The sequence below is a fragment of the Salvelinus namaycush genome, unplaced genomic scaffold (assembly GCF_016432855.1).
Source record: "Salvelinus namaycush isolate Seneca unplaced genomic scaffold, SaNama_1.0 Scaffold2647, whole genome shotgun sequence".
Classification (NCBI taxonomy): domain Eukaryota; kingdom Metazoa; phylum Chordata; class Actinopteri; order Salmoniformes; family Salmonidae; genus Salvelinus; species Salvelinus namaycush.
Window position 1 is genome coordinate 1 of NW_024059505.1, and position 26,622 is coordinate 26,622.

The following is a 26,622-nucleotide window of genomic DNA, read 5'->3' on the forward strand; positions in this document are numbered from 1 at the left end:
TCATCAGCAACACTGCCTTGTAGTAAGCATTTGATGCTGAATTGACTAAATGCCGCTTCTATGGGCTAGTCTCCCCTGCCCTTTTAATACAATCAAAGTTCCTTGTGTTGTCAGGGAGCAACTGCCTTTTATGCATAAGACAAATAAGAATATTGTTACTGAATGCAGCTTGTGTGTGCTTTGTGCTCCCTCGCCCTGTTCAAATGATCAAAGGAAATAATGCTGGTGAGGAGTGGAACTGGACTGGTGTCTGATGGCCCTGTGTTTTCCATGGTGGAATTACAACCCTTCTTTTACGGCGTAAATCAAAAGTACAAGAGAATGTGAGATGTTATCGATAATAAATCAATTGCTTTCATGCATTTGTCTGTGTGTTGTGTGTGTGTCTGTGTCTGAATGTGATTTTATTTTCGTCATATCGCATACATTTGTGATATCAGACAGGTTAAGATATTAAAAAGTCATTGGTGATTTTTCTACAGTGTTGCATGATGGGAATCTAGTGGTTCACTGATATAATCTAGTAAACAAAATAAACTACTTTTTCACCACTCTGTCTGCAAGTGCATTCCTAAACGGCATTTAACGCAGGTCGATGTGATAGTGATATTATCAGAACACAAAGTGGTTACCGTTAGCGGAAAATGTTGGCACTGGAGAGACTTGCCCTCCACTAAGCAGAAGAGATACCTGTGATCAAGAAGGTGGTTCACCCAGTGTGAGGGCTCAGCCATTCCACTCTGGCTGTGCTGACCCCTTGTGAATTTTCCAAATGTGGGAATCTCGATTGCATAATTTATGGTAGTGGTCGTTTGCGCTTTACCCTGATGTCTTTGTTAATGATAAACCGTTGCTTGGCGGCAGGCTTAAGGATGACTTGAGTCAACTGACTGTGCTTATGGAGATCTTTGAAGTCAGTTGTGAAAGAGACTTTGTGGACCAATCGAAAGGTGGAAACATTTGTTTGTAGCAAAACATTGTTGGCATTTTGTCGAAACATTATGTTGCGAAATGCAGCATTGTATTTATGCCACGCTGGTACTTCAATCAAGAGATAGTTGAGAAGCCACTCTAACCCCCCCCGGTCATGATGTGTCATACGCCCATGCGCTTCCAATATGAAATTGTCCATACATGCGTTCCTCCTTAGCACAGAACAATGCAATAGGTTTTCAACATCCAGAGCTTTTGTGTATTTATTGTGGCTAGTAGGATAGCTGCATGGGAAACTGTTGCTGATGATGTATTTGTCAGAAGTCATTGTATTTGTCCGTTTTTTCCCACAAGGCTGAAATATGTGCCCTCGCTTTGAAATGTTAGCAAGGTTTGTTTGTATTTCATCCAACTATCTGTGCTAAAAAGTGATGGCTACAGTATATGTAATTTCTTCCACTTTTGAGTGAGCCAAAGTTCAAGCTGCTTATCTAATTGGTGAGAATGCAATGTCTGTTTATCAGACTCACTTTGACTTTATATGGTGTACCAAGAGTATGTCCTTCGCTTACGGCCATACCAGCCTGAATACGCCCGATCTCGTCTGATCTCGGAAGCTAAGCAGGGTCGGGCCTGGTTAGTACTTGGATGGGAGACCGCCTGGGAATACCAGGTGCTGTAAGCCTTTTGTCCACTAGGGGGTGTGGCATTATTTCATCAGCAACACTGCCTTGTAGTAAGCATTTGATGCTGAATTGACTAAATGCAGCTTCTATGGGCTAGTCTCCCCTGCCCTTTTAATACGATCAAAGTTCCTTGTGTTGTCAGGGAGCAACTGCCTTTTATGCATAAGACAAATAAGAATATTGTTACTGAATGCAGCTTGTGTGTGCTTTGTGCTCCCTCGCCCTGTTCAAATGATCAAAGGAAATAATGCTGGTGAGGAGTGGAACTGGACTGGTGTCTGATGGCCCTGTGTTTTCCATGTTGGAATTACAACCCTTCTTTTATGGAGTAAATCAAAAGCACAAGAGAATGTGAGATGTTATCGATAATAAATCAATTGGTTTCATGCATTTGTCTGTGTGTGTGTGTGTGTGTGTCTGAATGTGATTGTATTTCGTCATATCGCAAACATTTGTGATATCAGATAGGTTAAGATATTAAAAAGTAATTGGTGATTTTTTCGACAGTGTTGCATGATGGGAATCTAGTGGTTCACTGATATAATCTAGTAAACAAAATAAACTACTTTTTCACTACTCTGTGTGCAAGTGCATTCCTAAACGGCATTTAACGCAGGTCGATGTGATATGATATTATCAGAACACAAAGTGGTTACCGTTAGCGGAAAATGTTGGCACTGGAGAGACTTGCCCTCCACTAAGCAGAAGAGATACTGTGATCAAGAAGTTGGTTCACCCAGTGTGAGGCTCAGCCATTCCACTCTGGCTGTGCTGACCCCTTTCGAATTTTCCAAATGTGGGAATCTCGATTGCAAAATTTATGGTAGTGGTCGTTTGCGCTTTACCCTGATTTCTTTGTTAATGATAAACCGTTGCTTGGCGGCAGGCTTAAGGATGACTTGAGTCAACTGACTGTGCTTATGGAGATCTTTGAAGTCAGTTGTGAAAGAGACTTTGTGGACCAATCGAAAGGTGGAAACATTTGTTTGTAGCAAAACATTGTTGGCATTTTGTCGAAACATTATGTTGCGAAATGCAGCATTGTATTTATGCCACGCTGGTACTTCAATCAAGAGATAGTTGAGAAGCCACTCTAACCCCCCCCCCCGGTCATGATGTGTCATGCGCCCATGCGCTTCCAATATGAAATTGTCCATACATGCGTTCCTCCTTAGCACAGAACAATGCAATAGGTTTTCAACATCCAGAGCTTTTGTGTATTTATTGTGGCTAGTAGGATAGCTGCATGGGAAACTGTTGCTGATGATGTATTTGTCAGAAGTCATTGTATTTGTCCGTTTTTTCCCACAAGGCTGAAATATGTGCCCTCGCTTTGAAATGTTAGCAAGGTTTGTTTGTATTTCATCCAACTATCTGTGCTAAAAAGTGATGGCTACAGTATATGTAATTTCTTCCACTTTTGAGTGAGCCAAAGTTCAAGCTGCTTATCTAATTGGTGAGAATGCAATGTCTGTTTATCAGACTCACTTTGACTTTATATGGTGTACCAAGAGATGTCCTTCGCTTACGGCCATACCAGCCTGAATACGCCCGATCTCGTCTGATCTCGGAAGCTAAGCAGGGTCGGGCCTGGTTAGTACTTGGATGGGAGACCGCCTGGGAATACCAGGTGCTGTAAGCCTTTTGTCCACTAGGGGGTGTGGCATTATTTCATCAGCAACACTGCCTTGTAGTAAGCATTTGATGCTGAATTGACTAAATGCAGCTTCTATGGGCTAGTCTCCCCTGCCCTTTTAATACGATCAAAGTTCCTTGTGTTGTCAGGGAGCAACTGCCTTTTATTGCATAAGACAAATAAGAATATTGTTACTGAATGCAGCTTGTGTGTGCTTTGTGCTCCCTCGCCCTGTTCAAATGATCAAAGGAAATAATGCTGGTGAGGAGTGGAACTGGACTGGTGTCTGATGGCCCTGTGTTTTCCATGTTGGAATTACAACCCTTCTTTTATGGAGTAAATCAAAAGCACAAGAGAATGTGAGATGTTATCGATAATAAATCAATTGGTTTCATGCATTTGTCTGTGTGTGTGTGTGTGTGTCTGAATGTGATTGTATTTCGTCATATCGCAAACATTTGTGATATCAGATAGGTTAAGATATTAAAAAGTAATTGGTGATTTTTTCGACAGTGTTGCATGATGGGAATCTAGTGGTTCACTGATATAATCTAGTAAACAAAATAAACTACTTTTTCACCTACTCTGTGTGCAAGTGCATTCCTAAACGGCATTTAACGCAGGTCGATGTGATATGATATTATCAGAACACAAAGTGGTTACCGTTAGCGGAAAATGTTGGCACTGGAGAGACTTGCCCTCCACTAAGCAGAAGAGATACCGTGATCAAGAAGGTGGTTCACCCAGTGTGGGGCTCAGCCATTGCACTCTGGCTGTGCTGACCCCTTGCGAATTTTCCAAATGTGGGAATCCGATTGCAAAATTTATGGTAGTGCTCGTTTGAGCTTTACCCTGATGTCTTTGTTAATGATAAACTGTTGCTTGGCGGCAGGCTTAAGGATGACTTGAGTCAACTGACTGTGCTTATGGAGATCTTTGAAGTCAGTTGTGAAGGAGACTTTGTGGACCAATCGAAAGGTGGAAACATTTGTTTGTAGCAAAACATTGTTGGCATTTTGTCGAAACATTATGTTGCGAAATGCAGCATTGTATTTATGCCACGCTGGTACTTCAATCAAGAGATAGTTGAGAAGCCACTCTAACCCCCCCCCCGGTCATGATGTGTCATACGCGCCCCATGCGCTTCCAATATGAAATTGTCCATACATGCGTTCCTCCTTAGCACAGAACAATGCAATAGGTTTTCAACATCCAGAGCTTTTGTGTATTTATTGTGGCTAGTAGGATAGCTGCATGGGAAACTGTTGCTGATGATGTATTTGTCAGAAGTCATTGTATTTGTCCGTTTTTTCCCACAAGGCTGAAATATGTGCCCTCGCTTTGAAATGTTAGCAAGGTTTGTTTGTATTTCATCCAACTATCTGTGCTAAAAAGTGATGGCTACAGTATATGTAATTTCTTCCACTTTTGAGTGAGCCAAAGTTCAAGCTGCTTATCTAATTGGTGAGAATGCAATGTCTGTTTATCAGACTCACTTTGACTTTATATGGTGTACCAAGAGATGTACCTTCGATTACGGCCATACCAGCCTGAATACGCCCGATCTCGTCTGATCTCGGAAGCTAAGCAGGGTCGGGCCTGGTTAGTACTTGGATGGGAGACCGCCTGGGAATACCAGGTGCTGTAAGCCTTTTGTCCACTAGGGGGTGTGGCATTATTTCATCAGCAACACTGCCTTGTAGTAAGCATTTGATGCTGAATTGACTAAATGCAGCTTCTATGGGCTAGTCTCCCCTGCCCTTTTAATACGATCAAAGTTCCTTGTGTTGTCAGGGAGCAACTGCCTTTTATGCATAAGACAAATAAGAATATTGTTACTGAATGCAGCTTGTGTGTGCTCTGTGCTCCCTCGCCCTGTTCAAATGATCAAAGGAAATAATGCTGGTGAGGAGTGGAACTGGACTGGTGTCTGATGGCCCTGTGTTTTCCATGTTGGAATTACAACCCTTCTTTTATGGAGTAAATCAAAAGCACAAGAGAATCTGAGATGTTATCGATAATAAATCAATTGGTTTCATGCATTTGTCTGTGTGTGTGTGTGTGTCTGAATGTGATTGTATTTCGTCATATCGCAAACATTTGTGATATCAGATAGGTTAAGATATTAAAAAGTAATTGGTGATTTTTTCGACAGTGTTGCATGATGGGAATCTAGTGGTTCACTGATATAATCTAGTAAACAAAATAAACTACTTTTTCACCTACTCTGTGTGCAAGTGCATTCCTAAACGGCATTTAACGCAGGTCGATGTGATATGATATTATCAGAACACAAAGTGGTTACCGTTAGCGGAAAATGTTGGCACTGGAGAGACTTTTCCTCCACTAAGCAGAAGAGATACCGTGATCAAGAAGGTGGTTCACCCAGTGTGGGGCTCAGCCATTGCACTCTGGCTGTGCTGACCCCTTGCGAATTTTCCAAATGTGGGAATCTCGATTGCAAAATTTATGGTAGTGGTCGTTTGCGCTTTACCCTGATGTCTTTGTTAATGATAAACCTGTTGCTTGGCGGCAGGCTTAAGGATGACTTGAGTCAACTGACTGTGCTTATGGAGATCTTTGAAGTCAGTTGTGAAGGAGACTTTGTGGACCAATCGAAAGGTGGAAACATTTGTTTGTAGCAAAACATTGTTGGCATTTTGTCGAAACATTATGTTGCGAAATGCAGCATTGTATTTATGCCACGCTGGTACTTCAATCAAGAGATAGTTGAGAAGCCACTCTAACCCCCCCCCCGGTCATGATGTGTCATACGCGCCCCATGCGCTTCCAATATGAAATTGTCCATACATGCGTTCCTCCTTAGCACAGAACAATGCAATAGGTTTTCAACATCCAGAGCTTTTGTGTATTTATTGTGGCTAGTAGGATAGCTGCATGGGAAACTGTTGCTGATGATGTATTTGTCAGAAGTCATTGTATTTGTCCGTTTTTTCCCACAAGGCTGAAATATGTGCCCTCGCTTTGAAATGTTAGCAAGGTTTGTTTGTATTTCATCCAACTATCTGTGCTAAAAAGTGATGGCTACAGTATATGTAATTTCTTCCACTTTTTGAGTGAGCCAAAGTTCAAGCTGCTTATCTAATTGGTGAGAATGCAATGTCTGTTTATCAGACTCACTTTGACTTTATATGGTGTACCAAGAGATGTACCTTCGCTTACGGCCATACCAGCCTGAATACGCCCGATCTCGTCTGATCTCGGAAGCTAAGCAGGGTCGGGCCTGGTTAGTACTTGGATGGGAGACCGCCTGGGAATACCAGGTGCTGTAAGCCTTTTGTCCACTAGGGGGTGTGGCATTATTTCATCAGCAACACTGCCTTGTAGTAAGCATTTGATGCTGAATTGACTAAATGCAGCTTCTATGGGCTAGTCTCCCCTGCCCTTTTAATACGATCAAAGTTCCTTGTGTTGTCAGGGAGCAACTGCCTTTTATGCATAAGACAAATAAGAATATTGTTACTGAATGCAGCTTGTGTGTGCTCTGTGCTCCCTCGCCCTGTTCAAATGATCAAAGGAAATAATGCTGGTGAGGAGTGGAACTGGACTGGTGTCTGATGGCCCTGTGTTTTCCATGTTGGAATTACAACCCTTCTTTTATGGAGTAAATCAAAAGCACAAGAGAATCTGAGATGTTATCGATAATAAATCAATTGGTTTCATGCATTTGTCTGTGTGTGTGTGTGTGTCTGAATGTGATTGTATTTCGTCATATCGCAAACATTTGTGATATCAGATAGGTTAAGATATTAAAAAGTAATTGGTGATTTTTTCGACAGTGTTGCATGATGGGAATCTAGTGGTTCACTGATATAATCTAGTAAACAAAATAAACTACTTTTTCACTACTCTGTGTGCAAGTGCATTCCTAAACGGCATTTAACGCAGGTCGATGTGATATGATATTATCAGAACACAAAGTGGTTACCGTTAGCGGAAAATGTTGGCACTGGAGACACTTTTCCTCCACTAAGCAGAAGAGATACCGTGATCAAGAAGGTGGTTCACCCGGTGTGGGGCTCAGCCATTGCACTCTGGCTGTGCTGACCCCTTGCGAATTTTCCAAATGTGGGAATCCGATTGCAAAATTTATGGTAGTGCTCGTTTGAGCTTTACCCTGATGTCTTTGTTAATGATAAACTGTTGCTTGGCGGCAGGCTTAAGGATGACTTGAGTCAACTGACTGTGCTTATGGAGATCTTTGAAGTCAGTTGTGAAGGAGACTTTGTGGACCAATCGAAAGGTGGAAACATTTGTTTGTAGCAAAATATTGTTGGCATTTTGTCGAAACATTATGTTGCGAAATGCAGCATTGTATTTATGCCACGCTGGTACTTCAATCAGGAGATAGTTGAGAAGCCACTCTAACCCCCCCCCCCGGTCATGATGTGTCATGCGCTTCCAATATGAAATTGTCCATACATGCGTTCCTCCTTAGCACAGAACAATGCAATAGGTTTTCAACATCCAGAGCTTTTGTGTATTTATTGTGGCTAGTAGGATAGCTGCATGGGAAACTGTTGCTGATGATGTATTTGTCAGAAGTCATTGTATTTGTCCGTTTTTTCCCACAAGGCTGAAATATGTGCCCTCGCTTTGAAATGTTAGCAAGGTTTGTTTGTATTTCATCCAACTATCTGTGCTAAAAAGTGATGGCTACAGTATATGTAATTTCTTCCACTTTTTGAGTGAGCCAAAGTTCAAGCTGCTTATCTAATTGGTGAGAATGCAATGTCTGTTTATCAGACTCACTTTGACTTTATATGGTGTACCAAGAGATGTACCTTCGCTTACGGCCATACCAGCCTGAATACGCCCATCCTGATTGGAGAAGTGACGACAGGTGCGAGTTTTGAGCTGTGAGTGAGTGTTTGCTGGAGAGTGTTTGCTCGAGAGCTATTTTTGTTAATTAATTGGTTTTTGCAATATAATTTATTATTTTCTTCAGTTGAATAGTTTAAAGTTTGGTTAGTCTTCCCCCTTGCAGGTTTTCTGCTTGGGGGAGAGCCTTTTTTGGACCCATTTTTTGATATATTATGACGGACAACATGGCAACGACAAACGGAATGGAAAAGGACAACGAAAATGCGCAACGGAAGAAAAATGAAGATAAAGAAGGAATGAAATATGGAAAAGAATACACGGTGGCAATTGAGTTGGAAGGAGAAGACAAAGTGACGACAATGGAACTACTAAGAGCAATTAAGGAGGTGTGTGGAGAGGTGGTGGGATGCCGAATGAAAGGAGAAAAGAAGTATGAAGTTACGATGAGGAATGAAAAAGGAAAAGAACGGCTAATGGATGGAATACGAATAAAGGACACCAAGATACTGGCGAGAGATATTAATGTGAAGGAAGTGGTGGTGTCGTTCATGAATCTGCCTGTATACATGGAAGACAGTGCTATATTGGGCAAGCTATGTAGCTGGGGTGTATCAGCAGTCTCTGAAATCAGGAGGAGAGTTTGGCCAGGCACGGATATAGCAGATGGCACGAGATACTGCAAAGTCAAATTCACTGATACTGTGAAATCACTGCCGTACTCTACAAAGTTTGATACGCTTGAAGGTGGAGAGTACTTTAGAGTCATGCATGATAAGCAGGTCAGAGTTTGTAGGCTTTGTATTCAGCCTGGGCATATTGTGAAGGACTGCCCTGAATTTAAATGTTATAAGTGCGGGAAGCAAGGGCATTATGCAAGAGAATGTGTAGGTGGAAAGGAAAGGGCATTTTGCGAAGGATGTCGCATGAGAGCTGACGAGTGCAAATGTGGAGAGGTTGTGAATGAGGAGGGGAGCCAGGATCTTTTTGTGGAGGCTGATGTATCACCCCGAGTAGAAGAAGACGATGGAGGAGAAGACGTGGTGGAGGGAGGAGAGACGGAGAAAAGAAGAGGGGAAAAGATGGAACAGAAGACGGAGGAAATAGGAGGCAGTATGGATTCAGAGATAAGAAGAGGGAGTTTTCAGGAGGAGGACGGGAGTGGGATGGGTGGAGGCACTGGGGACTCACAGTTTTTGGGGGGGGCCTCGGGCTATGTGGGTGCTTCGGAAGGAGGTGAAGTGGAGGGGAGTGGGATGCTGACAACTATACAGGAGACGCAAATGGATACAAGCAGCACAACAGGCACAGGAAAGAAGAATTCGAGTTGGTTGGAAGAGATGGATTTAGAGGCAATTTCAGATTCAGAAGACATGGAAAAGATTGATAGAGCAAGGGTAAGCTACAGGAAGAGGAAAGTGGCGTTGGAGGTGAAAAAGGACGAAAAAGGAAGAAAACATGACAAAAGGTAGAGGAAAATGAGAAAATATATTTTCTTATTATTATTTATTGGAATGGTTAATTGTATGTCAATCAATGCGAATGGTTTAAGAACAATGGAAAAATTTCAAAGAATAGTTAAAATGAAGAATTCGGATATTTTATGCCTGCAAGAAACACATTGGGACAATGTATGTATTTTAGAAGTAAAAAAAATATGGAGAGATTTTATTTTTGTTAACAATGGCAGGGGGAATTCAAGTGGGGTTGCTATTTTATTGAGGAAGGATGTGGTGGATAATGTGAAACAGATATATAATGATAATAATGGGAGGATTTTAATTGTAGATTTTGAATATATGAGTAGGGTTTTTAGAATTATAAATATTTATGCGCCTAATACTGAAATAGAGCGCAAAGATTTATTTTTAGAAATAGGAAAATGGTGTGAGGGAAACTGTATTGTAGTTGGGGATTTTAATGTTAAAATGGATAGACTGGATATGACAAGAGGAGCTATTTTTAGAAGTGATGTATCTAGGGGGGTTTTAAAGAAGATGATGATAGAAAAAGGAATGATTGATATATGGAGGGATGAGAATCCGTACAAGAGAGAATTTTCTAGAAGGCAGGTGGTTTTAGGGGAGTTGAAACAGACACGGATAGATCTGGTTTTAGTAAATGAAGGGTTAAGGAATTTTATGAAGGATATTAAGTATATTTTTACAACTTTTAGTGATCATGCTGGGTTAACATTTTCGGTGGGGTTAGATAGGGAGGGGAAAGGGGGGGGAGTGTGGTGTATGAATGCAAGGTATCTAGGTGATGAGGAATATGGAATACAACTTAAATCTTTGATAGAACATGAAATGGAGGATAAGCAAAAAGGGAATGATAAGTGCCAGTGGTGGGAAAATGTTAAGAAAAAAATAAAAGATTTTAGTATTAGATATGCAAGGAAGAAAAGGAGTAGGATGACAAGAGAAGAAAATTATTTAAGAGCAAAATTGAATGAAGAAATGAGGAAATGTGATATTGATCCTATTTATAATATTGAAAGGTTTTTAGATTTAAAGGCACAATTGAGCAAATGTGAAATAGATAAATGTAAGGGGGCATCTATTAGAAGTAGGGCAAAGTATGTTTTAGAAGGGGAGAAATGTACGTCTTTTTTTCTTGGTTTAGAGAAAACTAAACAGACGAAATCATATATTAGTGAGATAGAAAATGTAAAGGGTGAAGTGGTAAATGATTATGTTGAGATATTAGAAACTGTACAGAATTTTTATAAGGATTTATTTAAGAAAGGGGAGGTGGATGAAGAGTGTGTAAAGGAGATTTTAGGTAGTGTGGATGTGCAAATTGGTGTTGAGGAAAAGCAAATATGTGATAGGAAGATAACAGTGGATGAAGTGAAAGATGCAATTAAGGGATTACAAATAAATAAAAGTCCTGGAGTAGATGGACTAATTGCAGAGTTTTACAAAATGTATGAAAGTTTTTTAGCACCGATTTTAATGGAAGTGTATCAATATATGGAAGATAATAATACTGTTTCAGACTCCATGGTGACAGGACTGATATCGGTTTTATATAAAAATAAGGGGAGCAAAATGAAATTAGAAAATTATAGGCCAATTAGTTTATTAAATTCAGATTATAAGATTTTAGCTAAGATATTGGCGAATAGGATGAAGATGGTTTTAAATGATATTATAGCACCTACACAAAATTATAGTGTGCCTGGAAGAGACATAGCTGATACCATCATTACACTTAGAGATGTGATAAATAAAATGAATAGCGATAAGAGAGGGGGAATTGTTTTAAGTATAGATTTTAATAAAGCTTTTGACAGGGTGGAACATGATTTTATGTTTAGGGTACTGGAAAAATATGGGTTTGGAAATAGAATAATAGGATGGATAAAATTATTATATAGAAAGGCAAAAAGTAGGGTAAAATGTAATGGGGTTTTAACAGATTCTTTTATTCTTGAGAGATCAGTGAGACAGGGGTGCCCTTTATCAGCATTACTGTATGTTTTATCGGTAGAACCCTTAGCGGCATACCTTAAAAAAGATCATTTTATAAATTGTGTAGAGACTCCGCAAGGAGGTTTTAGTTTAATTCATCAATATGCAGACGATACCACAATAACAGTTAGAGATGAGGAAAGTGTTAAAAGGGTGATGGAGTGTTTTAAAGTATATGAGAAAGCCTCAGGAGCAAAAGTGAATATGGAGAAGTCAGTAATAATGTATGTTGGGAAGATTAATGAGGAGATTTTTCCTTTTAAAATGGTAAATGATTATTTTAAGGTGTTAGGTGTGTTTTTAGGGGTGAAGGAACAGGAAGCTAGGGATATGACATGGAGTGGGGTTATAAACAAAGTTAGGAAGGTGGTAAATATGTGGAGGGGGAGGTCTTTGAAATTAAAAGGGAAAGTAATTGTCATAAATTCATTGTTGATGTCAATTTTTATTTATGTAATGAATGTTTTGGATATGCCAGAATGGGTTTTATCTGAAATGAATAAAATTGTAGTTGATTTTTTATGGGAAGGGAAGGGGGTGAAAATAGCTTTTAAAACTTTGATTGCAGGTTATGAGGAGGGGGGCTTGAAGTTGGTGGATTTAAATGTGAGGAAAACAGCAATTAGAGTCAAAATGGTACGTAAATATTTATATGGGGAATTAGATTATGGATGGAAAAGATTTTTTAAGGAGTATTTGCAGGAGGTTGGGAGGATGGGGGACAATGGTTTATTGATGTGTATGAAAAAGGAAATGTTAGGTAATATACCTTTGTTTTATAGAGAAGTGTTTGAGGCTTGGGGGGAGTTTTTACCAAATATTTATTATGAGTGTACCATTTTAGACAATATTTTAAATCAGCCAATTTTTTTAAATCCCAAGATACAGTATAATAATAAGATGTTGTTTTGTAAATATTTTATGAGGGCTGGGATGAGACAGATTGGGGACATCTTATATGAGGTAATTCCGGGGTTCCTTCCAAGTCAGGCAATATTTGATAATGTGGTTGAAGAAAATGATGAAATAAGTAGAACTACTGTGGAGAACATGTATAAGAGAATATTAGGATGTCTTCCTGGGGAGTGGGGTGTTTTAATAAATAAAGAGGTGGCAACAAGAGCTAGGGGTTTACCGGTTTTATATTATGAAGGTAATGGGAAGAAGCATGATTTGTCAGGTTTGAAAGTTAAAAAAGTTTATGAAAAATGTATTTTAAGAGAGATAAAAACTCCTGCTTCGGAAAAAGTGTGGTCTAGGGTGTTTGCAAATATAGATGTAAAATCAATATGGAAGAATGTAAATGTAAAATATAATTCTATAGAATGTGAAGACAATGATTTTAAAATGAAACATAATAGAATTTTTACGAACGTGGTTTTACATCAAATAAATAGAGATATTAAAAGAGAATGTGATATTTGTGGTACGGGGGTGGAAAATTTTATGCACTTTTTTGTTGAATGTAGTAGATTAGATGAGTTTCATAAGTTTTTAAAGGGGATTTTAGTACAACAGTGGGGAGAAGAGATTGTTGCTGGGGTTGAGTGGAGGAGGTTGTTTCTTTTTGGTTTAACTGGGAAAAGCAAAGTTATTAATTTTAATTTGATGAATTTTGTTCTTAGTCATGCCAGATACGCTGTAAGACTAAGAAGGAATTTGGGACATTATGAAGGGAAAATTGTGAGTGTAGAGGTTTTATTTAGAAGTATGTTAGAGAAAGATATAGAAGTAATATATAAATATGGTGGATGTAATTTTGAAAAATTGTTTGTGTGGGGGAGCAATTTTATTGAAATTGAGTCGAATGGAAAACTTGTTTTTAATTATTAATTGGTTTTGGTGGATGATTGTGTTTCTAATAGGTTTTATTTTCTTTTCTTTTTTTTGATTTTGTAAAAGGATGAATTGTTCAACCTTTTGATTGTTGATTGAATGTTGTAAATGTTATGTGTTTCTTCATAATAAAAGAAAAAAAAAAAAAAAATATGCCCGATCTCGTCTGATCTCGGAAGCTAAGCAGGGTCGGGCCTGGTTAGTACTTGGATGGGAGACCGCCTGGGAATACCAGGTGCTGTAAGCCTTTTGTCCACTAGGGGGTGTGGCATTATTTCATCAGCAACACTGCCTTGTAGTAAGCATTTGATGCTGAATTGACTAAATGCAGCTTCTATGGGCTAGTCTCCCCTGCCCTTTTAATACGATCAAAGTTCCTTGTGTTGTCAGGGAGCAACTGCCTTTTATGCATAAGACAAATAAGAATATTGTTACTGAATGCAGCTTGTGTGTGCTCTGTGCTCCCTCGCCCTGTTCAAATGATCAAAGGAAATAATGCTGGTGAGGAGTGGAACTGGACTGGTGTCTGATGGCCCTGTGTTTTCCATGTTGGAATTACAACCCTTCTTTTATGGAGTAAATCAAAAGCACAAGAGAATCTGAGATGTTATCGATAATAAATCAATTGGTTTCATGCATTTGTCTGTGTGTGTGTGTGTGTCTGAATGTGATTGTATTTCGTCATATCGCAAACATTTGTGATATCAGATGGGTTAAGATATTAAAAAGTAATTGGTGATTTTTTCGACAGTGTTGCATGATGGGAATCTAGTGGTTCACTGATATAATCTAGTAAACAAAATAAACTACTTTTTCACTACTCTGTGTGCAAGTGCATTCCTAAACGGCATTTAACGCAGGTCGATGTGATATGATATTATCAGAACACAAAGTGGTTACCGTTAGCGGAAAATGTTGGCACTGGAGACACTTTTCCTCCACTAAGCAGAAGAGATACCGTGATCAAAAAGGTGGTTCACCCGGTGTGGGGCTCAGCCATTGCACTCTGGCTGTGCTGACCCCTTGCGAATTTTCCAAATGTGGGAATCCGATTGCAAAATTTATGGTAGTGCTCGTTTGAGCTTTACCCTGATGTCTTTGTTAATGATAAACTGTTGCTTGGCGGCAGGCTTAAGGATGACTTGAGTCAACTGACTGTGCTTATGGAGATCTTTGAAGTCAGTTGTGAAGGAGACTTTGTGGACCAATCGAAAGGTGGAAACATTTGTTTGTAGCAAAATATTGTTGGCATTTTGTCGAAACATTATGTTGCGAAATGCAGCATTGTATTTATGCCACGCTGGTACTTCAATCAGGAGATAGTTGAGAAGCCACTCTAACCCCCCCCCCGTCATGATGTGTCATGCGCTTCCAATATGAAATTGTCCATACATGCGTTCCTCCTTAGCACAGAACAATGCAATAGGTTTTCAACATCCAGAGCTTTTGTGTATTTATTGTGGCTAGTAGGATAGCTGCATGGGAAACTGTTGCTGATGATGTATTTGTCAGAAGTCATTGTATTTGTCCGTTTTTTCCCACAAGGCTGAAATATGTGCCCTCGCTTTGAAATGTTAGCAAGGTTTGTTTGTATTTCATCCAACTATCTGTGCTAAAAAGTGATGGCTACAGTATATGTAATTTCTTCCACTTTTTGAGTGAGCCAAAGTTCAAGCTGCTTATCTAATTGGTGAGAATGCAATGTCTGTTATCAGACTCACTTTGACTTTATATGGTGTACCAAGAGATGTGCCTTCGCTTACGGCCATACCAGCCTGAATACGCCCATCCTGATTGGAGAAGTGACGACAGGTGCGAGTTTTGAGCTGTGAGTGAGTGTTTGCTGGAGAGTGTTTGTTCGAGAGCTATTTTTGTTAATTAATTGGTTTTTGCAATATAATTTATTATTTTCTTCAGTTGAATAGTTTAAAGTTTGGTTAGTCTTCCCCCTTGCAGGTTTTCTGCTTGGGGGAGAGCCTTTTTTGGACCCATTTTTTGATATATTATGACGGACAACATGGCAACGACAAACGGAATGGAAAAGGACAACGAAAATGCGCAACGGAAGAAAAATGAAGATAAAGAAGGAATGAAATATGGAAAAGAATACACGGTGGCAATTGAGTTGGAAGGAGAAGACAAAGTGACGACAATGGAACTACTAAGAGCAATTAAGGAGGTGTGTGGAGAGGTGGTGGGATGCCGAATGAAAGGAGAAAAGAAGTATGAAGTTACGATGAGGAATGAAAAAGGAAAAGAACGGCTAATGGATGGAATACGAATAAAGGACACCAAGATACTGGCGAGAGATATTAATGTGAAGGAAGTGGTGGTGTCGTTCATGAATCTGCCTGTATACATGGAAGACAGTGCTATATTGGGCAAGCTATGTAGCTGGGGTGTATCAGCAGTCTCTGAAATCAGGAGGAGAGTTTGGCCAGGCACGGATATAGCAGATGGCACGAGATACTGCAAAGTCAAATTCACTGATACTGTGAAATCACTGCCGTACTCTACAAAGTTTGATACGCTTGAAGGTGGAGAGTACTTTAGAGTCATGCATGATAAGCAGGTCAGAGTTTGTAGGCTTTGTATTCAGCCTGGGCATATTGTGAAGGACTGCCCTGAATTTAAATGTTATAAGTGCGGGAAGCAAGGGCATTATGCAAGAGAATGTGTAGGTGGAAAGGAAAGGGCATTTTGCGAAGGATGTCGCATGAGAGCTGACGAGTGCAAATGTGGAGAGGTTGTGAATGAGGAGGGGAGCCAGGATCTTTTTGTGGAGGCTGATGTATCACCCCGAGTAGAAGAAGACGATGGAGGAGAAGACGTGGTGGAGGGAGGAGAGACGGAGAAAAGAAGAGGGGAAAAGATGGAACAGAAGACGGAGGAAATAGGAGGCAGTATGGATTCAGAGATAAGAAGAGGGAGTTTTCAGGAGGAGGACGGGAGTGGGATGGGTGGAGGCACTGGGGACTCACAGTTTTTGGGGGGGGCCTCGGGCTATGTGGGTGCTTCGGAAGGAGGTGAAGTGGAGGGGAGTGGGATGCTGACAACTATACAGGAGACGCAAATGGATACAAGCAGCACAACAGGCACAGGAAAGAAGAATTCGAGTTGGTTGGAAGAGATGGATTTAGAGGCAATTTCAGATTCAGAAGACATGGAAAAGATTGATAGAGCAAGGGTAAGCTACAGGAAGAGGAAAGTGGCGTTGGAGGTGAAAAAGGACGAAAAAGGAAGAAAACATGACAAAAGGTAGAGGAAAATGAGAAAATATATTTTCTTATTATTATTTATTGGAATGGTTAATTGTATGTCAATCAATGCGAATGGTTTAAGAACAATGGAAAAATTTCAAAGAATAGTTCAAATGAAGAATTCGGATATTTTATGCCTGCAAGAAACACATTGGGACAATGTATGTATTTTAGAAGTAAAAAAAATATGGAGAGATTTTATTTTTGTTAACAATGGCAGGGGGAATTCAAGTGGGGTTGCTATTTTATTGAGGAAGGATGTGGTGGATAATGTGAAACAGATATATAATGATAATAATGGGAGGATTTTAATTGTAGATTTTGAATATATGAGTAGGGTTTTTAGAATTATAAATATTTATGCGCCTAATACTGAAATAGAGCGCAAAGATTTATTTTTAGAAATAGGAAAATGGTGTGAGGGAAACTGTATTGTAGTTGGGGATTTTAATGTTAAAATGGATAGACTGGATATGACAAGAGGAGCTATTTTTAGAAGTGATGTATCTAGGGGGGTTTTAAAGAAGATGATGATAGAAAAAGGAATGATTGATATATGGAGGGATGAGAATCCGTACAAGAGAGAATTTTCTAGAAGGCAGGTGGTTTTAGGGGAGTTGAAACAGACACGGATAGATCTGGTTTTAGTAAATGAAGGGTTAACTTCTTGAGAATACAGGGGGTGCTATTTTCCCATTAGCATAATTTGCTCAACAGATTAAACTGCCTCTTATTCAATTATTGCTCTTACTACATGCATATAAATAATACCATTGGAAAGAAAACAATCTCTAGTTTCTAAAACCGTTTCAATTTTGTCTCTGAGTGATACAGAAGTCATTTCACAGCACTTTCCATGACCAAGAACATAAAATCAAGATGTGTTATGCTGGCTTCAAAGCTCTGCCTATATATGGTCGTGCCCCCTATGACCCGAAACACACCTCATTCGCCTTCCTCTGGGTGTCAAGAAGACGTCAGAGGAGAAATTCTTTGTTTATCTGGTACTGACGTGAAATAAGACCTATTTCTTTGGCGTGACCGACAACTTCCGGTTTGCTGATTCGCACGAGTTGGAGCTGCGATTGTGTACTGTTTTGCTGGCGTTATGGATGAAAACTATCTCCGTGTCGAATTTTGTTTGATACATGTGACCATATCATCGTAATGTATGTTTTTTCAATATAGTTTAATCAGATTATTTGAATTTTTTTGGGAGTTTTGCGGTGTTCCGTTGTCACAATTTATTTACATTTGAGAGATCTGTGCCACTCGACCGGTACCTGTGCTAAATGGAGTGGGAAAGGAAGATTTCTGAACGGAACCAACGACTCATCTTGACAAAGGACACTTTGATCAACATTCTGATGAAAGATCAGCCATAGTAAGACCCAATTTACGATGTTATATCATATCTGTTGTGCATGTGAACTGACCGTGGGCGCCTAGCCGAATCTGCCTTGTATAGCTATGCTAATTTAGCGCTACATTTTGTTTTCGTTATAAAACATTTAATAAATCTGAAATATTGTTTGGATTCACCAGATGTTGGGCTTTCAATATCTGTACGCTGTGTATTTTTCTGAAATGTTTTAAGATGAGTAATTCGTTATATGACGTTGGTCTCTGTAATTGTTCTGGCTGGGTCAGCACTATTTCAGATTGCAGCTGCAATGTAGAACTGTGATTTATACCTGAAAAATGCACATTTTTCCCCAAAAAAACTATGCTATACCATAAATATGTTATCAGACTGTCATATTATGAAGTTGTTTCTTGGTTAGTGGCTATATATATTTTTATCTAGTCGAATTAGTGATAGCTACTGACGCAGGAAAAAGCTGTTGGGAGTAAAAAAATCGTGTCCTTTGCTAACGTGGTTAGCTAATAGATTTACATATTGTGTCTTCCCTGTAAAACATTTTAAAAATCTGAAATGGTGGCTTTATTCACAAGATCTGTATCTTTCATTAGGTGGCTTGGACTTGTGATTTAATGATATTTAGATGCTACTATTTAATTGTGACGCTATGCTAGCGATGCTAATCAGTGTGGGGGGGGTGGGGGGTGATCCCGGATCCGGGGTTGAGGCTCGTTAGAGGTTAAGGAATTTTATGAAGGATATTAAGTATATTTTTACAACTTTTAGTGATCATGCTGGGTTAACATTTTCGGTGGGGTTAGATAGGGAGGGGAAAGGGGGGGGAGTGTGGTGTATGAATGCAAGGTATCTAGGTGATGAGGAATATGGAATACAACTTAAATCTTTGATAGAACATGAAATGGAGGATAAGCAAAAAGGGAATGATAAGTGCCAGTGGTGGGAAAATGTTAAGAAAAAAATAAAAGATTTTAGTATTAGATATGCAAGGAAGAAAAGGAGTAGGATGACAAGAGAAGAAAATTATTTAAGAGCAAAATTGAATGAAGAAATGAGGAAATGTGATATTGATCCTATTTATAATATTGAAAGGTTTTTAGATTTAAAGGCACAATTGAGCAAATGTGAAATAGATAAATTTAAGGGGGCATCTATTAGAAGTAGGGCAAAGTATGTTTTAGAAGGGGAGAAATGTACGTCTTTTTTTCTTGGTTTAGAGAAAACTAAACAGACGAAATCATATATTAGTGAGATAGAAAATGTAAAGGGTGAAGTGGTAAATGATTATGTTGAGATATTAGAAACTGTACAGAATTTTTATAAGGATTTATTTAAGAAAGGGGAGGTGGATGAAGAGTGTGTAAAGGAGATTTTAGGTAGTGTGGATGTGCAAATTGGTGTTGAGGAAAAGCAAATATGTGATAGGAAGATAACAGTGGATGAAGTGAAAGATGCAATTAAGGGATTACAAATAAATAAAAGTCCTGGAGTAGATGGACTAATTGCAGAGTTTTACAAAATGTATGAAAGTTTTTTAGCACCGATTTTAATGGAAGTGTATCAATATATGGAAGATAATAATACTGTTTCAGACTCCATGGTGACAGGACTGATATCGGTTTTATATAAAAATAAGGGGAGCAAAATGAAATTAGAAAATTATAGGCCAATTAGTTTATTAAATTCAGATTATAAGATTTTAGCTAAGATATTGGCGAATAGGATGAAGATGGTTTTAAATGATATTATAGCACCTACACAAAATTATAGTGTGCCTGGAAGAGACATAGCTGATACCATCATTACACTTAGAGATGTGATAAATAAAATGAATAGCGATAAGAGAGGGGGAATTGTTTTAAGTATAGATTTTAATAAAGCTTTTGACAGGGTGGAACATGATTTTATGTTTAGGGTACTGGAAAAATATGGGTTTGGAAATAGAATAATAGGATGGATAAAATTATTATATAGAAAGGCAAAAAGTAGGGTAAAATGTAATGGGGTTTTAACAGATTATTTTATTCTTGAGAGATCAGTGAGACAGGGGTGCCCTTTATCAGCATTACTGTATGTTTTATCGGTAGAACCCTTAGCGGCATACCTTAAAAAAGATCATTTTATAAATTGTGTAGAGACTCCGCAAGGAGGTTTTAGTTTAATTCATCAATATGCAGACGATACCACAATAACAGTTAGAGATGAGGAAAGTGTTAAAAGGGTGATGGAGTGTTTTAAAGTATATGAGAAAGCCTCAGGAGCAAAAGTGAATATGGAGAAGTCAGTAATAATGTATGTTGGGAAGATTAATGAGGAGATTTTTCCTTTTAAAATGGTAAATGATTATTTTAAGGTGTTAGGTGTGTTTTTAGGGGTGAAGGAACAGGAAGCTAGGGATATGACATGGAGTGGGGTTATAAACAAAGTTAGGAAGGTGGTAAATATGTGGAGGGGGAGGTCTTTGAAATTAAAAGGGAAAGTAATTGTCATAAATTCATTGTTGATGTCAATTTTTATTTATGTAATGAATGTTTTGGATATGCCAGAATGGGTTTTATCTGAAATGAATAAAATTGTAGTTGATTTTTTATGGGAAGGGAAGGGGGTGAAAATAGCTTTTAAAACTTTGATTGCAGGTTATGAGGAGGGGGGCTTGAAGTTGGTGGATTTAAATGTGAGGAAAACAGCAATTAGAGTCAAAATGGTACGTAAATATTTATATGGGGAATTAGATTATGGATGGAAAAGATTTTTTAAGGAGTATTTGCAGGAGGTTGGGAGGATGGGGGACAATGGTTTATTGATGTGTATGAAAAAGGAAATGTTAGGTAATATACCTTTGTTTTATAGAGAAGTGTTTGAGGCTTGGGGGGAGTTTTTACCAAATATTTATTATGAGTGTACCATTTTAGACAATATTTTAAATCAGCCAATTTTTTTAAATCCCAAGATACAGTATAATAATAAGATGTTGTTTTGTAAATATTTTATGAGGGCTGGGATGAGACAGATTGGGGACATCTTATATGAGGTAATTCCGGGGTTCCTTCCAAGTCAGGCAATATTTGATAATGTGGTTGAAGAAAATGATGAAATAAGTAGAACTACTGTGGAGAACATGTATAAGAGAATATTAGGATGTCTTCCTGGGGAGTGGGGTGTTTTAATAAATAAAGAGGTGGCAACAAGAGCTAGGGGTTTACCGGTTTTATATTATGAAGGTAATGGGAAGAAGCATGATTTGTCAGGTTTGAAAGTTAAAAAAGTTTATGAAAAATGTATTTTAAGAGAGATAAAAACTCCTGCTTCGGAAAAAGTGTGGTCTAGGGTGTTTGCAAATATAGATGTAAAATCAATATGGAAGAATGTAAATGTAAAATATAATTCTATAGAATGTGAAGACAATGATTTTAAAATGAAACATAATAGAATTTTTACGAACGTGGTTTTACATCAAATAAATAGAGATATTAAAAGAGAATGTGATATTTGTGGTACGGGGGTGGAAAATTTTATGCACTTTTTTGTTGAATGTAGTAGATTAGATGAGTTTCATAAGTTTTTAAAGGGGATTTTAGTACAACAGTGGGGAGAAGAGATTGTTGCTGGGGTTGAGTGGAGGAGGTTGTTTCTTTTTGGTTTAACTGGGAAAAGCAAAGTTATTAATTTTAATTTGATGAATTTTGTTCTTAGTCATGCCAGATACGCTGTAAGACTAAGAAGGAATTTGGGACATTATGAAGGGAAAATTGTGAGTGTAGAGGTTTTATTTAGAAGTATGTTAGAGAAAGATATAGAAGTAATATATAAATATGGTGGATGTAATTTTGAAAAATTGTTTGTGTGGGGGAGCAATTTTATTGAAATTGAGTCGAATGGAAAACTTGTTTTTAATTATTAATTGGTTTTGGTGGATGATTGTGTTTCTAATAGGTTTTATTTTCTTTTCTTTTTTTGATTTTGTAAAAGGATGAATTGTTCAACCTTTTGATTGTTGATTGAATGTTGTAAATGTTATGTGTTTCTTCATAATAAAAGAAAAAAAAAAAAATACGCCCGATCTCGTCTGATCTCGGAAGCTAAGCAGGGTCGGGCCTGTTTAGTAATTGGATGGGAGACCGCCTGGGAATACCAGGTGCTGTAAGCCTTTTGTCCACTAGGGGGTGTGGCATTATTTCATCAGCAACACTGCCTTGTAGTAAGCATTTGATGCTGAATTGACTAAATGCAGCTTCTATGGGCTAGTCTCCCCTGCCCTTTTAATACGATCAAAGTTCCTTATGTTGTCAGGGAGCAACTGCCTTTTATGCATAAGACAAATAAGAATATTGTTACTGAATGCAGCTTGTGTGTGCTCTGTGCTCCCTCGCCCTGTTCAAATGATCAAAGGAAATAATGCTGGTGAGGAGTGGAACTGGACTGGTGTCTGATGGCCCTGTGTTTTCCATGTTGGAATTACAACCCTTCTTTTATGGAGTAAATCAAAAGCACAAGAGAATCTGAGATGTTATCGATAATAAATCAATTGGTTTCATGCATTTGTCTGTGTGTGTGTGTGTGTCTGAATGTGATTGTATTTCGTCATATCGCAAACATTTGTGATATCAGATGGGTTAAGATATTAAAAAGTAATTGGTGATTTTTTCGACAGTGTTGCATGATGGGAATCTAGTGGTTCACTGATATAATCTAGTAAACAAAATAAACTACTTTTTCACTACTCTGTGTGCAAGTGCATTCCTAAACGGCATTTAACGCAGGTCGATGTGATATGATATTATCAGAACACAAAGTGGTTACCGTTAGCGGAAAATGTTGGCACTGGAGACACTTTTCCTCCACTAAGCAGAAGAGATACCGTGATCAAGAAGGTGGTTCACCCGGTGTGAGGCTCAGCCATTGCACTCTGGCTGTGCTGACCCCTTGCGAATTTTCCAAATGTGGGAATCCGATTGCAAAATTTATGGTAGTGCTCGTTTGAGCTTTACCCTGATGTCTTTGTTTATGATAAACTGTTGCTTGGCGGCAGGCTTAAGGATGACTTGAGTCAACTGACTGTGCTTATGGAGATCTTTGAAGTCAGTTGTGAAGGAGACTTTGTGGACCAATCGAAAGGTGGAAACATTTGTTTGTAGCAAAATATTGTTGGCATTTTGTCGAAACATTATGTTGCGAAATGCAGCATTGTATTTATGCCACGCTGGTACTTCAATCAGGAGATAGTTGAGAAGCCACTCTAACCCCCCCCCCGGTCATGATGTGTCATACGCGCCCCATGCGCTTCCAATATGAAATTGTCCATACATGCGTTCCTCCTTAGCACAGAACAATGCAATAGGTTTTCAACATCCAGAGCTTTTGTGTATTTATTGTGGCTAGTAGGATAGCTGCATGGGAAACTGTTGCTGATGATGTATTTGTCAGAAGTCATTGTATTTGTCCGTTTTTTCCCACAAGGCTGAAATATGTGCCCTCGCTTAGAAATGTTTGCAAGGTTTGTTTGTATTTCATCCAACTCTCTGTGCTAAAAAGTGATGGCTACAGTATATGTAATTTCTTCCACTTTTTGAGTGAGCCAAAGTTCAAGCTGCTTATCTAATTGGTGAGAATGCAATGTCTGTTTATCAGACTCACTTTGACTTTATATGGTGTGCCAAGAGATGTACCTTCGCTTACGGCCATACCAGCCTGAATACGCCCCTTTTTGGAAGTTTCAGGAAGTGAGTGAGCAGTAGGTGTTGGATTGTTTGTAGAGAGAAAATCGTTTTTGGTTTTGCTGGTTTATATACTTTAAGTTTGGAAGTTTGTGTGGGGAGTGTAGCTTATTTTCTTTGTAAATATTTGCGTTTTTATCCCCCAACGGCGTGAGCTGTTTGGGGGATTCTAAGTAAAATAATTGGACGGATACAATGGCTTCGACATCAAGAATAACAACAACAAGGAGAATGGACAACGGAGAAAAAAGAGCGTCGAATGAAGATTTGAGGAGAAGAAAATATGAGAAAGAATTGACGGTGAACGTGGAAGTTATTGGAGAAGAAAAAATAACAACGATGGAATTGCTGAGAGGAATAAAAGAAGTATGTGGAATGATATTGGGATGTAGAATGAAGGACAGAAATAAGTACGAAATAACCATGTCACACGCGAAAGGAAAAGAAAGACTACTAGACGGGCTAAAAATAAAGAGCTGTCAAATAATGGCGAAAGAACTGGGAAATGATGAACTTGTGGTGTCCTTTTTGAACCTGCCGGCATATATTACGGATGAGGAAATACATGACAAATTACAAGGATGGAATGTGAACGCAACAACACCAATCAAGAGGAGGATGTGGCCAGGAACGGACATTGTGGACGGGACGAGATTTTGTAAGGTGAAGTTTACGGACAGTGTGCAATCATTACCTTACTCAACCAAATTCAATACTGTAGAAGGATTTGAATATTTCCGAGTGATCCACGATAACCAAGTTAAGGTATGTAGACTATGTATTCAACCGGGACACATACTCAAAGAATGTCCAGAATTTGTATGTCATAAATGTGGTGAACAAGGACATTATGCCAGAGAATGTTCGAACATCGGTGATATGTGTAGAAGGTGTGACAGACCTAAGGACAGATGTAAATGTAAGAAGGAAAATGATGTCTTATTTCTGCAAACACTGGACCTCATTACTGAAGAAGAGGTTGAGAGGAGTGAGACTATGGAGGGGGAGGAAGAGAGTGATATGGAAAGTGTGTCGCAGGTGATTCCAGAGACAGCTATAGATATGCTTGGAGAGTATGTAATGCCTTCTGGCAGTACTCGAGACGCAGTCTTGGTCTCTGCTGCTGACAAGGTGGAGCAGCAGCACATGATTGGTGAATTGGATACACAGGTAGAGATGGTGCAAGGTGCTTCTCAGGTGCCTGAACCAGCTTTAAACCTGTGTGAAAATGAAACCAAGGAGAGGGCTGGGTCCACTGGAGTTGATGGCACTGTTAAAGAATGTTTTACAAAAGGCTTGGATGTTGCTCCCCTTACAAGTACAAGTCAGGAGTCAGACGAAGAAATAGATATTGAGGATTTTCAGCGGTTTGCTAGAAATAAGAGATCATTAGTGAAAGCTAAGGAGGTGACGGGATCTGGAAAAAAGAAAAAGTCTATTTTGAAATGACATGTTTGTTTTTGGCTATATTTCTGCATATATTAACAATGATTAGAGTTGCATCACTAAATGGCAACAGTTTAAGAAATATGAACAAATTGGAGCAGGTTTTGGTGTCTGTTGAAACGGACATGTGGTGTTTTCAAGAGACTAATTGGACGGACGCCAAAATGCTGGAGATTAAGAGCAAATGGTCTGAGCTCATGTTTTGTAGTCACGGAAGTGATAAAACATGTGGAGTGGCTATTTTGGTAAAAAATGATGTGGTTAAAAATGTCAAGCAGGTATATGCAGATAATCAGGGAAGAATTATTGTTATTGAGTTTGAAGTGCAAAATGTCATTTTTCGTCTAATTAATGTTTATGCTTCGAATATTGAAGCGGAAAGGAGAGATATGTTTAATAACCTAAGAACACTGTGTTCAGAGAACTGTATACTAGTAGGAGATTTTAACGTGAAGTGTACTAGAATGGATGTCTCGAGATGTGATAGTTTCAGACATGATTCGTCTAGAAATGCTTTACGGGAATTAATGAATAAGGAAAATCTTGTAGATATATGGAGGGCTGAAAATGTAAATAGAAGAGAGTTTTCGAGAAGGCAGGTGGTGTTAAATGAACTAAAACAAAGTAGAATTGATTTATGTTTAGCAAAGGTAGATGTGGTACAGCAGGTTCAGAAGATGACATATAATTTTACAGCATACAGTGATCATGCAGTAATGTCATTTCAGATAGGTTTTGCTGTGGAGATGAGGGGGGGAGGTGTCTGGTGTTTAAATGCCAGTCTGTTAAAGGAAGAAAGTTATATAAAGGAAATTGTTGAATGTATCGAGGATGAAATGTCTAATGTACTGTTAAAAGAGAATGTGTGTTTATGGTGGGAGGAAGTGAAAGTTAAAGTAAAAAACAGGAGTATTAGGTACTCTAAAAATCGTAACCGTTTAGATAAGCAGAAAGAAAAAATGCTTAGAAATAGGATGTTACATGAACTTGAAAAGGCTGATGCTGATCCAGACTATGATGTTGTGAACTATTTGAAAATCCATGCAGAGCTAGGGTTTTATGAAAAAAAGAAATGTTTAGGGGCTATTGTTAGGAGTAAGGCACAGTACGCCTTGGAGGGAGAGAAATGTACTTCCTTTTTTCTGGGGCTTGAAAAACGAAAGAAATTTAAGAGTTATATTGTAGAATTAGAAAATGAAAAAGGTGTAAAGGTAAATGATTTTGTTGACATCTTAGATTCAGTTGAATCCTTTTACAGAAATCTTTATAAAAAGAATGATGTGGACAAAGTGTGTGTTGCAAAAGTGTTGGAGAAAATCAGTGCCAAAGTATCTCAGGCAGATAGAATGATGTGTGATGAAGATATTTCAATTGTGGAAATCAAGAAAGCAATTGAGAACACTCAAGGAAAT

General features: G+C 38.6%; 4 non-coding genes and 7 pseudogenes across 4 annotated transcripts; all 11 read left to right on the forward strand.

Moving 5' to 3' along the window:
- Nucleotides 1-670: 670 nt before the first annotated feature.
- On the forward strand, nucleotides 671-822 carry LOC120039334 (annotated as a pseudogene).
- Nucleotides 823-1,499: 677 nt separating this feature from the next.
- LOC120039324 lies at nucleotides 1,500-1,618 on the forward strand. The gene has a single exon (XR_005475371.1). It is a non-coding gene; the product is annotated as a 5S ribosomal RNA (ribosomal RNA).
- Nucleotides 1,619-2,313: 695 nt separating this feature from the next.
- On the forward strand, nucleotides 2,314-2,463 carry LOC120039333 (annotated as a pseudogene).
- A 679-nt stretch (nucleotides 2,464-3,142) lies between these two features.
- On the forward strand, nucleotides 3,143-3,261 carry LOC120039332. Its single transcript, XR_005475374.1, has one exon. It is a non-coding gene; the product is annotated as a 5S ribosomal RNA (ribosomal RNA).
- Nucleotides 3,262-3,956: 695 nt separating this feature from the next.
- Nucleotides 3,957-4,103, forward strand: LOC120039328 (annotated as a pseudogene).
- A 684-nt stretch (nucleotides 4,104-4,787) lies between these two features.
- On the forward strand, nucleotides 4,788-4,906 carry LOC120039326. The gene has a single exon (XR_005475373.1). It is a non-coding gene; the product is annotated as a 5S ribosomal RNA (ribosomal RNA).
- Nucleotides 4,907-5,598: 692 nt separating this feature from the next.
- LOC120039327 lies at nucleotides 5,599-5,748 on the forward strand (annotated as a pseudogene).
- Nucleotides 5,749-6,432: 684 nt separating this feature from the next.
- Nucleotides 6,433-6,551, forward strand: LOC120039339. Its single transcript, XR_005475375.1, has one exon. It is a non-coding gene; the product is annotated as a 5S ribosomal RNA (ribosomal RNA).
- A 691-nt stretch (nucleotides 6,552-7,242) lies between these two features.
- Nucleotides 7,243-7,389, forward strand: LOC120039330 (annotated as a pseudogene).
- Nucleotides 7,390-14,347: 6,958 nt separating this feature from the next.
- On the forward strand, nucleotides 14,348-14,494 carry LOC120039331 (annotated as a pseudogene).
- Nucleotides 14,495-22,888: 8,394 nt separating this feature from the next.
- LOC120039329 lies at nucleotides 22,889-23,035 on the forward strand (annotated as a pseudogene).
- The last annotated feature ends 3,587 nt before the right edge of the window (nucleotides 23,036-26,622 follow it).